Consider the following 14,006-nt stretch of genomic DNA (forward strand, 5'->3'; position numbering starts at 1 on the left):
CACCTGCACAGCATACTTGTTTGCCTCACCCCACCCCTCTCTGTCAGCATTGGGGTCACATTAGCTGAATGAGGGAGAGAAGCTGAGGGAGAAGAGAAACATTGGAATATTAGTTAGTACCAAATTGCAAAGGTGTATTGGCTTTGGAAGAATAAATTACCTCTAACGTTGGGTGTCCTACGTGTGTGGATGTTGGTGTGTTCACATTTAGTTTAGTTTTTTTCATTTTGTTATGGGGTGCCTCAAGATTGTCCATAATTTTAAAGGTTGTCTTGACTGAAAAAAGGTTGAGAAACACTGATTTAGTTAGTATTGAGTTCAAAGACAGCCAGGCAGCTTGCAATTTCTGCAATGATAGCCTTGTTTTCCTCACTGGTTATGCTACAGTATAAGTGTGATTTCTTAGCCTTGTGTGGACTCCTGTTTAAAGAAAATTGATACTTTAGGGGAAAAAAATGTCTATGAAAAATATATTTTTCCACATGATTTAAGGAACTCTGGAGGGTTCAGGAAAGCAATAACCTAAGATATATTAGCACAAACAATAAAGTGGATGGTCTGCAAACTGTGAGCATCTGCACTGTAGAAGTTTATAAGTCAATACAGTCAGTCCCTGCAGGAGGAAGAAATAAGCCCGTGCCCCTGGCAATATTTGTTCTATGCATGTTACACATGTTCATCATCATTGACAATCAGACCTCACCACAAATTATAGTGAACCATTGTAGCTCAAGCATTGGAGAGGAGCCTGAAATTACTTACTTTTCTACGTGCCTGAAGCTGAGATATATGTGCTTCTAGATGCTGTTATGTAACCTATCACAAAGAGCAGGTCATTTGTAATGTGCTATATCTGTGCATTTATATTTTCCAAGGTATAGACATGACAGCCAGACATTTGTCAGTTCTGTGCCTGCCATTCTGAAGAGCTAAAAATATTGAAGAAAATAAAATATTGGCTGGAACAAAATGGCCAGTTTAGAATAAGGGGATAATTTATAGTGAATGGCATAGAAAGCAGAACATTGATCATCACTCTGAAGTAGGGTATTTATGTGTGAAAGTGGTGCCATACATTCATAAACCTCAATGGAAACATTCAAAACTTTACAATAAATAGCACATGTTATGCCATTTTGTCACAGCAACAATTTGTGAGTGGGTGTTATTTTTGAGATTTGAGATAATAATTACAGCACTGCGAGAGAGCGAGCACCTTTGAAACAGCTCCAAAGGTCATAGCATTCAAGTGGGACTGTGCCTAAGGATGTACCAGATGTAGTGTGTGTGTGTGTGTATATATATATATATATATATATATTTACAGAAACTCACAAAAGTGAGTACACCCCTCACGTTTTTGTAAATATTTATATCTTTTCATGTAACAACACTGAAGAAATTACACTTTGTTACAATGTAAAGTACTGAGGATACAGCTTATATAACAGTGTAAATTTGCTGTCCCTTCAAAGTGACTCAACATACAGCCATTAATGTCTAAACCGCTGGCAACAAAAGTGAGTACATCCCTAAGTTAAAATGTCCAAATTGGGCCCAAAGTGTCAATATTTTGTGTGGCCACCATTTTTTTCCTGCACTACCTTAACCCTCTTGGGCGTGGAGTTCACCAGAGTTTCACAGTTGCCACTGGAGTCCTCTTCCACTCCTCCATGACAACATTGCAGGACTGGTTGATGTTAGAGACCTTGCGCTCTTCCACCTTCCATTTGAGGATGCCCCACAGATGCTCAATAGGGTTTAGGTCTGGAGACATGCTTGGCCAGTCCATCACCTTTACCTTCAGCATTTTTAGCAAGGCAGTGGTCATCTTGGAGATGTGTTTGGGGGTCTTTATTATGTTGGAATACTGCCCTGTAGCCCAGTCTCCGAAGGGTGGGGATCATGCTCTGCTTCAGTATGTCACAGTACATGTTGGCATTCATGGTTCCCTCAATGAACTGTAGCTCCCCAGTACCAGCAGCACTCATGCAGCCCCAGACCATAACACTCCCACCACCATGCTTGACAGTAGGCAAGACACACTTGTCTTTGTACTCCTCACCTGGTTACCGCCTCACACGCCTGACACTATCTGATATACATCTATTTTCCAAAGACAACCTCTGAATATGACGCTGAGCACGTGCACTCAACTTCTTTGTTCGACCATGACGAGGCCTGTTCTGAAAGGAACCTGTCCTGTTAAACCTCTGTATGGGCTTGGCCACCGTGCTGCGAGAGTTATTTGCCATGAGGTGCCATTTTTAACTTCCAGTGACTAGTATGAGAGAGTGAGAGCGATAACACTAAATCTAACACACCTGCTTCTCATTCACACCTGAGACCTTGTAACACTAATGAGTCACATGACACCTGTGAGGGAAAATGGCAAATTGGGCCCAAATTAGGACATTTTCACTTAGGGGTGTACTCACTTTTGTTGCCAGAGGTTTAGATATTAATGGCTGCGTGTTGACTTATTTACACTGTTATACAAGTTATACAAGCTGTACACTCACTACTTTACATTGTAGCAAAGTGTCATTTCTTCAGTGTTGTAATATTAAAAGATATATTAAAATATTTACAAAAATGTGAGAGGTGTCCTCACTTTTGTGAGATACTGTACGTATGTATATATATATATATATATATATATATATATATATACAGTGCCTTGTGAAAGTATTCGGCCCCCTTGAACTTTGCGACCTTTTGCCACATTTCAGGCTTCTAACATAAAGATATAAAACTGTAATTTTGTGTGAAGAATCAACAACAAGTGGGACACAATCATGAAGTGGAACAAAATTTATTGGATATTTCAAACTTTAACAAATAAAAAACTGAAAAATTGGGCGTGCAAAATTATTCAGCCCCTTTACTTTCAGTGCAGCAAACTCTCTCCAGAAGTTCGGTGAGGATCTCTGAATGATCCAATGTTAACCTAAATGACTAATGATGATAAATAGAATCCACCTGTGTGTAATCAAGTCTCCGTATAAATGCACCTGCACTGTGATAGTCTCAGAGGTAAGTTTAAAGTGCAGGCAAGTCCGAGATACTGTTGTGGAGAAGTTTAAAGCCGGATTTGGATACAAAAAGATTTCCCAAGCTTTAAACATCCCAAGGAGCACTGTGCAAGCGATAATATTGAAATGGAAGGAGTATCAGACCACTGCAAATCTACGAAGACCTGGCCGTCCCTCTAAACTGTCAGCTCATACAAGGAGAAGACTGATCAGAGATGCAGCCAAGAGGCCCATGATCACTTTGGATGAACTGCAGAGATCTTCAGCTGAGGTGGGAGACTCTGTCCATAGGACAACAATCAGTCGTATACTGCACAAATCTGGCCTTTATGGAAGAGTGGCAAGAAGAAAGCCATTTCTTAAAGATATCCATAAAAATTGTTGTTTAAAAGTTTGCCACAAGCCACCTGGGAGACACAGCAAACATGTGGAAGAAGGTGCTCTGGTCAGTTGAAACCAAAATTGAACTTTTTGGCAACAATGCAAAACGTTATGTTTGGCGTAAAAGCAACACAGCTCATCGCCCTGAACCCACCATCCCCACTGTCAAACATGGTGGTGGCAGCATCATGGTTTGGGCCTGCTTTTCTTCAGCAGGGACAGGGAAGATGGTTAAAATTGATGGGAAGATGGATGGAGCCAAATACAGGACCATTCTGGAAGAAAACCTGATGGAGTCTGCAAAAGACCTGAGACTGGGACGGAGATTTGGCTTCCACACAAGACAATGATCCAAAACATAAAGCAAAATCTACAATGGAATGGTTTACAAATAAACATATCCAGGTGTTAGAATGGCCAAGTCAAAATCCAGACCTGAATCCAATCGAGAATCTGTGGAAAGAACTGAAAACTGCTGTTCACAAACGCTCTCCATCCAACCTCACTGAGACTATCACAGTGCAGGTGCATTTATACGGAGACTTGATTACACACAGGTGGATTCTATTTATCATCACTAGTCATTTAGGTCAACATTGGATCATTCAGAGATCCTCACTGAACTTCTGGAGAGAGTTTGCTGCACTGAAAGTAAAGGGGCTGAATAATTTTGCACGCCCAATTTTTCAGTTTTTTATTTGTTAACAAAGTTTGAAATATCCAATAAATTTCGTTCCACTTCATGATTGTGTCCCACTTGTTGTTGATTCTTCACAAAAAATTACAGTTTTATATCTTTATGTTTGAAGCCTGAAATGTGGCAAAAGGTCGAAAAGTTCAAGGGGGCCGAATACTTTTGCAAGGCACTGTATATATATATATATATATATATATATATATATATATATATATGGTGTTCAAGTCAAACCAGGACTTTTAATTTTAGAGGTATAAAAAGGGATGTCAGCATGGCAGTACTACATGCAGTAGTAATTGGCAAGTGTGTCCTATAACTGATAGACCACACTGAAATTACTGATAGGTGGGGCATATGTTTCGGGCCAGTCCAGAGACCCTTAAGCAAGATGGCAGATGGTGAAGTTTCTTGTGAAGAAGGCATAAACCCCACAGATATCTACAGAATACTTCAAGCACAGTACTGTGATAAGACTCTCAGCCTCAGTAAGACATTTGAATAGTATAAACGGCCGTATGTCCTTCAGTGGCGATCCCACCAGCCCAAAGCAGTCATTCCTGTGAACATTCAGTGCATGGAAAGCCTGATCCTGGATAATCGACACAAAACCTGACATGAAATTGCTAAAAAAAAAGAGTTCCACAGAGATCAACCTTTTAGCACTAATGACGAAGTGAAGCAGGCTGTCCTAGCATGGTTCACGTATACTGACAAATCTCTCTATGCCAAAGCTTTTCAGGCATTAGTTAAATGCTGGGATAAGTGTATAAATGTAGCAGGAGAGTAAGTTGAAAAATAAATGCAGTTTCCACTCCTTGAAGTTTGTTGTTTTATTATATAAACTCAAACGTCCCGGTTTGACTTAAACACCCCTTGGATATTTCGAGAGAGAGGGAGAGAGAGAGTGAGTAACCCTTTAAAAACCTTATAAAACCCCTAGATAATGTTGCTCTATGAAAAAAGCATATTTCTATACATAGTCCTGTTTGTTGTTAGTAACTCCTATGCTTTTATGCTGTATGGACTGATCACTTCAATAAAGGTGTTTGCATTGGAGTGCAGCCATCCAGAACTTTTTTTACATAGTGTGTACTTGCCCCAATCCAAAGCACCATCCATTTATAGGTATCCTGATTATACAGCTGGCAGCACTGATCACTGTATTCTTTTGGCAGGGAAGACTCCCCACCAGCAGAAAACAATAGCACAGGGAGGAGGATTTCCCCGTCCACATCAAATGCATGGATTGGGGAAATCAGATATTTTTTTTCATTCAACCCACTTTTTGAACAAAAAATAATGATGAATGTATAGGCTTCCTAAGGTTGGGCTCACTCTATTTGTGGAGCAGCTCGCAGTAGGGAGTCCAGTGCATCCCTGTTCACCACTTCAGGGGTGAATCAGGTCCGATTTTTTGCCTGAAATAGAGCCAGAAATGCACAGGACCCTTCTGTAGTGCACTCCATGGCCACCCCAGAGATGTGTGAACCAGGTCCATTGACAGCCGGTCATAACCTTCTGTCATTCGAATTGGATGCTAGGAAACCAATTCGCATAAGTGTGTACCCAGCCTAAGTGTCTGTTGACTCATTCCTCTGCTATCTTCATGAGTCACTTCTGACACGTATTCCTGATACCAAAAGGGAAAGAATTATTGGGGAGGGAGCTCCAGCACATAGCCTGTGATTGACAGCCTTAACTCTGTTTCTATGTGCTGTGTGAAGAGGTGTGTGTCCCTTCTCTCTAATCAACTGTCAGCAGTTCTCATTGAGTGTAATTTTATCTCCCTGATCCCTGCTTTCTGACAGTTCAGATTAGCTATATCAATTCTGGAATTTGAACAGATGTAGATAAGAGAATACTGCAGATAATCAGGTACAACTTATGAAGAAGGATTCGGTTCACCTCCATGTATCACCTGAAGCAAGTCACTTCACTGGGTATACAGTATGTAAGGGTTTATAACTAGTTTATAGTATTTAAAGAAATTTAGTTTTTTTAAATGTTGGGATTTTACATTCACCCTTTTAGAGAGTGGAGGGGAAGAAGGATGAATGCAATGCAATGAATACAGAAATGTGCTGTAAATCTAAAGGGTTGTGGGCACGTCTAGGCATTGCTATTCACTGACAGGGCTATCAATGGTGCCAACATTTAAGCAGAAACAGTAGCAGCAATAGTGGCAATGCTACAATGGTTTCTTTGTTGAAAGAAGAGAGTTGTCATCCTATTAAAGAGAGTGCCTATCCAATAGGTTTGCTGGCAGGATAAACAGGTATTCACATAATGTTCAAGGAAGACTTTTATAAACAGTGAGCCCAGTAAATCTGGTATGGACACCCTACATCGCATATTTGATTGTATAGTTTGACCATAGCTCAGCATTAATACCCAAAACCATGTTACATGCTTCAGGTACTCTTATAGCACTTCCAGTAACACACATACATTTCTTCCTTTTGCAATCAAACTTTTCTGGCAACTTCTCAGCATGAAATATAAGATTTTGATCAGCAAATTAATCAAAAATAGCAGTAACAAAAACAATGTTACTTAAATTCTAGCTGTTGCATTTGACATATAGGTCTGTTAACTCAAGAGTCTTTGTCTGTATCCTACTAGGACTCCTGGGAAAATATGATCCCGCTATGATCCTGGAAATTTCCAGGACAGGAAAATCCCTTCAAGTGATCCCATAGTGGACATAGATGTCTTATCCACACCAAATATCAACCAACAGCCAACATGTTTTCTCTTGAAGAAAGATTTCACAGAACAGGACCTCTATTGCTATAGAAGGATCAAAGCCAAAATGATGTTAGTAGTCCCTTACAAAAATACAGATGCAATACATGTTGGATCTAAGTTCATCCAATCCAGTTCTCTTATATCTAAATATTCTTTGAACATGGAATTTTCAGTCTAGTCTTTTTTTGTGTTTGCATTAGTGTAACCTTTAATAGTTTAATATACTGTAAGTTTAGAATCCTCCACAATTAAATTGTTTACATTTGTTGCTAAGAAATACTATATTTGTGATTATAGGTGTTTTGTGTTAGTTTTAATTACTTATGAAATTATACATTTAAATGTTGTAGGCCATATTATGATTTATACTGCATTTTATCTGATATGTAATTTTTCTCTTATAAATTAAATTCTGTGAAAGTTATTCTATTTTATAGTCCTGTAGAATTGTATTACTAATGAGTCAAAGAATGTTGCATTATGAAAACATGCAGGAGCCGCAGAAACACGTCTTGTGCGGGGAGGATCAAAGAACTAGGTAAGTATATCTCCCAAATCCAATCCTCTTGACAAAAATGGGCAGTTAAACCTTGCAGTGTAGACACAGCCCCACCGCAAGGGAAGACATTTTTTCTTGCCTGGAGTTGGGCTTTAATGTGAACAAATCTCCTGGACCAGATGCCTTACAGCTGAGAGATCTCAAAGAACTTAGCTAGGTCATTGCTAGACCATTATTCCTAGTCTTTAGGGACTGCTTACTGACCGGAATGGTACCAGCTGATGAGCAAAAAGCTAACATGATACCAATATTCATAAAATGGCCTAGATACATAGCTGGAAACGACAGGCTAGTCAGCCTAACATCAATAGTATGCTAACTATTGGAGGAGAGCATTTGATGATGAAAATAGTATCATTAGTAGTAACCAGCATGGATTTATGAAGTATCTCTGCAAATAGAAATCACGCTCCTTCAGATCCAAATAGCTTCTGGCAAAAACAATAAGATAAATTGTGTACAGAAGGTAGATCTACATTGCCATGTTAAAAAAATAAAATTGACTAATATGAATGTGGTGACTGGAATCCTAAAAACCAGGTGTTTTAAATCCCAAAATATACCACCGCTTTGAACATATGAAACTCTTACCAGAGCAAGTGGACTCTTTAAACCAAAAGAGTAAATTAAGCTTGTATATGGTTAAAAACATCTGTTGCCTCCAGGTCTCCACATCAGGTCGCCAGAATATCACATCCAATGAGGAACAGCTTTCTGAACACTACTCCCTGCTTCTGCTATCCAAGCCTCGATCTCACTAACAGCTTCTGCGTTCCAAGTCTCATTCTGGTTCTCTCAGCTTCCAAGCTGCTAGCTCCATGTTGTTTGCATTTCTTTAGTCACAAGACTGCAGAGCAGCAGTAGAACAAGGCAATAACGTGTGCAGACAACGTAGAGCTCAAAGCTTTTCTCTAAGCACTGGATAATGAATGCCTACAGGACAAGTAATGAGATATTTTACTCTCTTACTTGACTCCAAATACAAGGGCATCCTCATGCTTTATATTTTAAGTAACTGAAAAATTCTGGACTTCTCTGTTTACTATGGAGTAACACGTATCAAGATTTTTGTATCAAGATTCAGTCGTAAGGGTAGGATATACCTGTTAACCCTATTTACCCAGCCTTCCAGAATTACTACTATTACTATCACTGTTATGTAGTGCATACGTTTATCATACAGTCTAAACTTTAGAACTTATATGTTTTGGCCAATTAAAAATTGCAAGAATGCAGGAAGTTAGGAACTTTTACAATATGTAATCTGTTTCACACATGTAACTCTTGCAGTAGACCCTATTGAACCTTTAAAATGATTTAAATTCCAGTTGAGTGAATTTTCTTTTTATATTTTTTTGCATCTCAGTTCTGCTTGACCCCATGCAGACTCCTTGCAGCCACTTCCTGTCTATATAAATGCACTCTAGCGATGGCTGGATTGCATTTCACGGGTAAATGATGAATGAACTATGCCTGCATGTGTGTTGAAATGCCACTTGTATTTTCCATTGGCAGCCTGTGTGACAGGGTGAGTGTACAGAATCATAATTGAGAGACAAAGATAGATCGTTACCATACTTTAATATGAAGTGTCTGAACAAGGAGCTCCATGGTAGGATTACCAGGTGTTATTTAAAAAAAGCCGTAGACTTAACTTTACTTTTGAAATGACACTAAAGTGGAATTAAACCCTATGCATAAACTATTTTTTAAATGGCCTTCAGGAGCTTTATAGCATAATGTACTAGCATCCACTGCATACCTGCAAAGTTATCCCATCTAGTGCTGTGGAAAAAAAACATAAACAAAAAGGCAGGTTCCCCACTGGGTGGTACTGTCAGGACCTACGGCAGAAGTTCACAAATAGGTATGTAAGGGTAATATAAAAAATACATATTTATTGAGTAAATCGTTTAAAATGTCAAAAAGAGATTGAAACATGATAACAAAGCAACACAAAGAAAAAGAACAATCTGGTTGTTGGCATGGCAAAATTACACTACACAGACACAATCCATGTATAGAATACAGTGGCTCACAAATGGATAAATGTAAGACAAGGCGCAGAAAATCCCAACACGTTTTGGAATGAATGATATTCCTTCTACAGTGGCAGCATACATCCTGTAATCACATAATAGAGCCAATGGAAATATACTTAACCGCCAGATATTAAAACCAAGGACCGGATAGTTGACAGCAGCGATAAATTAGCATACAGGAAGAGATTATCCCAGGGTTCCTCCCAAAAACAGCAGTTCCTCCAATAAGATCCAAAAGATGGCCCAAAACAGGATCAGCATATGGGGATAGGTAAGACTGGATTTAAAAGTCTATATTAGGTCCAAAACTTAGATGGGTTCCACAGGATAGGGGTATAAAGTCTTCATACTATATGCTTGCAGCCACAGACCTCTGACATAACGGCATCCCTCACTGAGTATCCCCATGATTACAAGATGTATGCTACCCCTGAAGAAGGAATATCATTCATTCTGAAATGTGTTGGGTTTTTCTTCACCTTGTCTTACATTTATCTATTTGTGAGCCACTGTATTCTATACATGGATTGTGTATCATAATTTTGCCATGCCAACAACCAGATTGTTCTTTTTCTTTCTGTTGCTTTGTTATTATGTTTAAATTTTTTTGACATTTTAAACTATTTAAATATGTATTTTTTATATTACCCTTACATACCTATCTTTTAACTTCTACCGTAGGTCGTTTCAGTCCCACCCAGTGGGGAACCTGCCATTTTTTTGTTTTTGTGCATTAGGGATGAGACCTACTTCTTAATCCAAACCCTCATTCCCCCATTTACCCTTCTTTTGTATCTAGCGCTGTGGTGTCAGCCCTCTTAGCTGTTACAGGCACTTCCATCTTCTTTAGGTCTTCCTTCCAGGTTTCGGACTCTTTGGCCCCATGCATACCGAGGTCACATCACTATGGCACACATTGGTGCTGTAAAGGCAAGGAGAAGTATTTATTACAGAAGAGACCGATAGAGTCTCTTCTGCCATAAAAATCCTACCTGACAGTTTTTTTTTTCCTTTTAAACATGTTAAAGCTTATATGAGATTTTAGTAATTGGGTTTTTAGAATTTTAAGCCTAATTTCACTAACCTGTATCCAGTATTTAAGATTTTTTCTTTGGATCATACTGAGTAAGCAGCTCTCATCATACACCTGAATAAGAAAATGCTGTTGCCTTAACTCTGGATTTCCTCTTTGTAGATGTAAGCACACGCGGCATCATTATAACTACTACAGAAAGAAAATGGATGGCGCAACCCCAGAAATGTTCTAACTGCAGGCTTGTGTCTCTTCTTTTTATCACACAAACACCATGTGAAAATGTTAAGCAGATAATCCCGTGAATGTGATTTCTGAGCTGCATTTCCAGTAAAGAGAAAGACCTCAGAGATGGTGTCGCTGCTAGTAGCGGCACATCGGTTTCCTGCATCTCGCCGGTGGAAAATAATAAACATGATTACATTCTTTTGAAAACTGCTGGTGCCTTTTTGTTTCCATTTTCCTAACTTCACAATAAACCCTGTAGATTATTTCAGATAAAGAGCTTTGCATATTCACACAGTTTTGAAATGAGCATAGAAAATCTATGTAAGACAGGAACGCGCCAAACACCCAGGAGGGCTGAATGCAGGTTATATTACCGTTCACCTCCCAGAATATACATTCAGTTATTTACATATGAATAAACATGTCATGCTTAAAATGATTGAATGAAGGAAGGAAGAATGATTTATACATACTGGAAAGTCACCATTCAATGGTTTAGACTGTGGTTAGTAGAAAGGTATCTAAAAAAATGTAAATTTCTGTCCCTTAGATGGGGCTTAGTGGGAAGAATTTGTGGTTTTCTGTACTTTTGGCATTGGCTTTTAGTTTGGACCACTTAGCAGTTGGTATGGTTTTGGTCAATTTGATAGGCCATTTTACATGGGAAATGCTTTATAGCTTACTCGCACTTCTAAATTATTTAGTGAATAAGGGCTCATTCAGATGAGCGATTAATCACATCCTCCATGCAGAACCTCTGTCAGATGCATGCGCATCCTCTTGGAGCTGTGTGCAGGCAGCCCATAGACGTGGATGCACATGCAGCCTGCATGTCAAATTGTAAGTTTGACATGCGGGCATCAGCATTTGCCCATATACGATCACAGACACTATGGGGTTGATTTACTAATGGCAAATAGACTGAGCACTTTGCAAAGTGCAATTTCACTCTGCAAGTGCAGTTGCTCCAGAGATTAGTAAATGAGGTAAGTCTTCACTTTGCAAAGAGTACCCAATCACGAGCTAGAAAAATGTAAAAAACATTTTTTAATTGCACATGATTGGATGATGGAAGTCAGAAGAGCTTCTGCTCATTTGCTAAGCTCTGGAGCAACTGAATTTGCAGAGTGCAACTGCACATTGCAAAGTGCACAGTCTATTTCCCTTTATTAAATAAACCCCTATGTGTTTGGATCTTTGCACCCGCTCCTGCCCGCATGTCAACATTGGAATGCAATTGTGTCCCTACAGCCAATGTGTGTGCATCTACTTCTATGGGCAACCTGCACGCAGCTACGAGGTGGATGCACATGCTATGCTTGGAAGACAAGATTAACCTCCCTGGCTGTATCCCCGAGCGTGACTCGGGGTGGATTTTTTAGACTAGGATCGGTATCCCCGAGTCACGCTCGGGGTAGATGTGCAGAGCGTGCAGCGGTGTCTCTTACCTTCTCCTGGCGATCCAGCGATGATCTCTCATTGCTGTGACCGCCAGCCGAGAGTTCCGCCGCTCGTCCATCGGTGTGATGACTTCCTAGTTCCGTTCCCTGCAGCAGCAATGCTGCATGGAAGCGGAACTGGGAGGGAAATTCAAACGTTGCACAAAACACAAACACATAACACATTTATATATATATATATATATATGTGTATATATATATATATATATATATATATATACATATATATATATAATATATAACGCATGAATTATAATCTAATCAATAATATAATTTTATTATATATATTATATATTATATAATAAAATAATATTATTGATTAGATTATAATTCATGCGTTTGTGTTTCAAATTTATCACATCTGGGATGTCTACTAGACTCTTGTTTTGGTCAGGTTTAAGTCAGTAATTACTAAGAATTGTAGGCCTATAATACATAACGCCAAATTTCCATGAAAAAAATTGTACCACTTTTGGTACAGAATTTCTGACATAATCATACCGCCAGGGAGGTTAATAGTCTGTCTGAATGAGCCCTAAAACTTATCAAAACCCAAAAACACAATTTATATATATATATATATTGCAGCTTATTAGTTCTTGGTAGTTGCAATTGTTTTCTTTTTTTTCTGTCTTTTTTTCCCTTTATGTTCACCTGATAATGTTGTGAATAATACTTTCCCTGTCCCTTCATGTCTACACTCACTTCACCATTGTACATATCAAAGGAGCCGTGGTTCTGACTCTGGCTGGACTTCAAGCATTTCTGCTTTTGTTCATCTCTATTATTTGGTGGATTGAAGGGACTAGTAGTTTACACAATAAAGATAGATTCTTTGTGCTGTCTTTTCATCTCTCTGCATTTGTGCATTTTTATACTTGTTAACGTCTGAAAAAAGGAAACTAACGTAGTCATAACATCTGAGGACTGGTAACCCGAAATCTATTACATTTTTGTTTTTGGGTTTAGATATGTTTTAATAATTTAAAATAGGGAATCCCTAAGATAATAGTTAAAATGGCTCCCCGTGAAGTAGGCTTCACAGCGAAGTAATGAATCACATACAGTTGAAACACTAATAAACTGTTGTTTTAAAAAGGTGTTTTTTTAATAAGATAACAAAAACCCAAATGCCATACACACAGGGGTGCTAGGAAAAGCACACACACAAACTCTGTGCACCCATATGAAGAAAAAAAAAAACACAACAAGAAAATGCACTTGTTAACCCATGGGGGTGGGGGGGGGGTACTAATTGAAGAAAGACCCATTCCCAATTTTAATCTGACAAATCGGAATGCATCATTCCAAGGTTGCCACATTTTGTAACGTTTTTGGGGACAGGCTCTGCTGTTATATGTAATCTTAAACCAGTAATAAACTCAGAAACAAAAAATATATTAAATTGCAGCTTACCTATTCCTAAATGTTTAACTGTAAATGCATTTTTTTTTCTTTTTTTCAGTTTTATTTTCCTTGATTTTTACCTGTCATCCAGGGCAAGTAATTCTGTAATTTTTCAACTTCCTTGAACCACCCTGGCGGTATGATTCTTTCGGATTTTAGGTGCTGAAAGCGATACCTTTATTTTGCATGTAATTCTTAAGGATGAGCAGCCCAAACCAACTATTTATATATGATTTCTTTTTACTGTGCGTTCTTCTTTATAACATCCTGGGTATGATAAACTTTGAAACACAAAATCCTAAATTATAATATAATAAATAACTATAAAATAATAACAAATAATAATAACACTTTTTTTTCCAAAAAATAACACTTTTTATTCAATAAATTATAGTAAATAACGTAATAAAAAAAAA

Source organism: Pelophylax lessonae, assembly GCF_965119305.1.
Source record: "Pelophylax lessonae genome assembly, chromosome: 4".
NCBI lineage: Eukaryota > Metazoa > Chordata > Amphibia > Anura > Ranidae > Pelophylax > Pelophylax lessonae.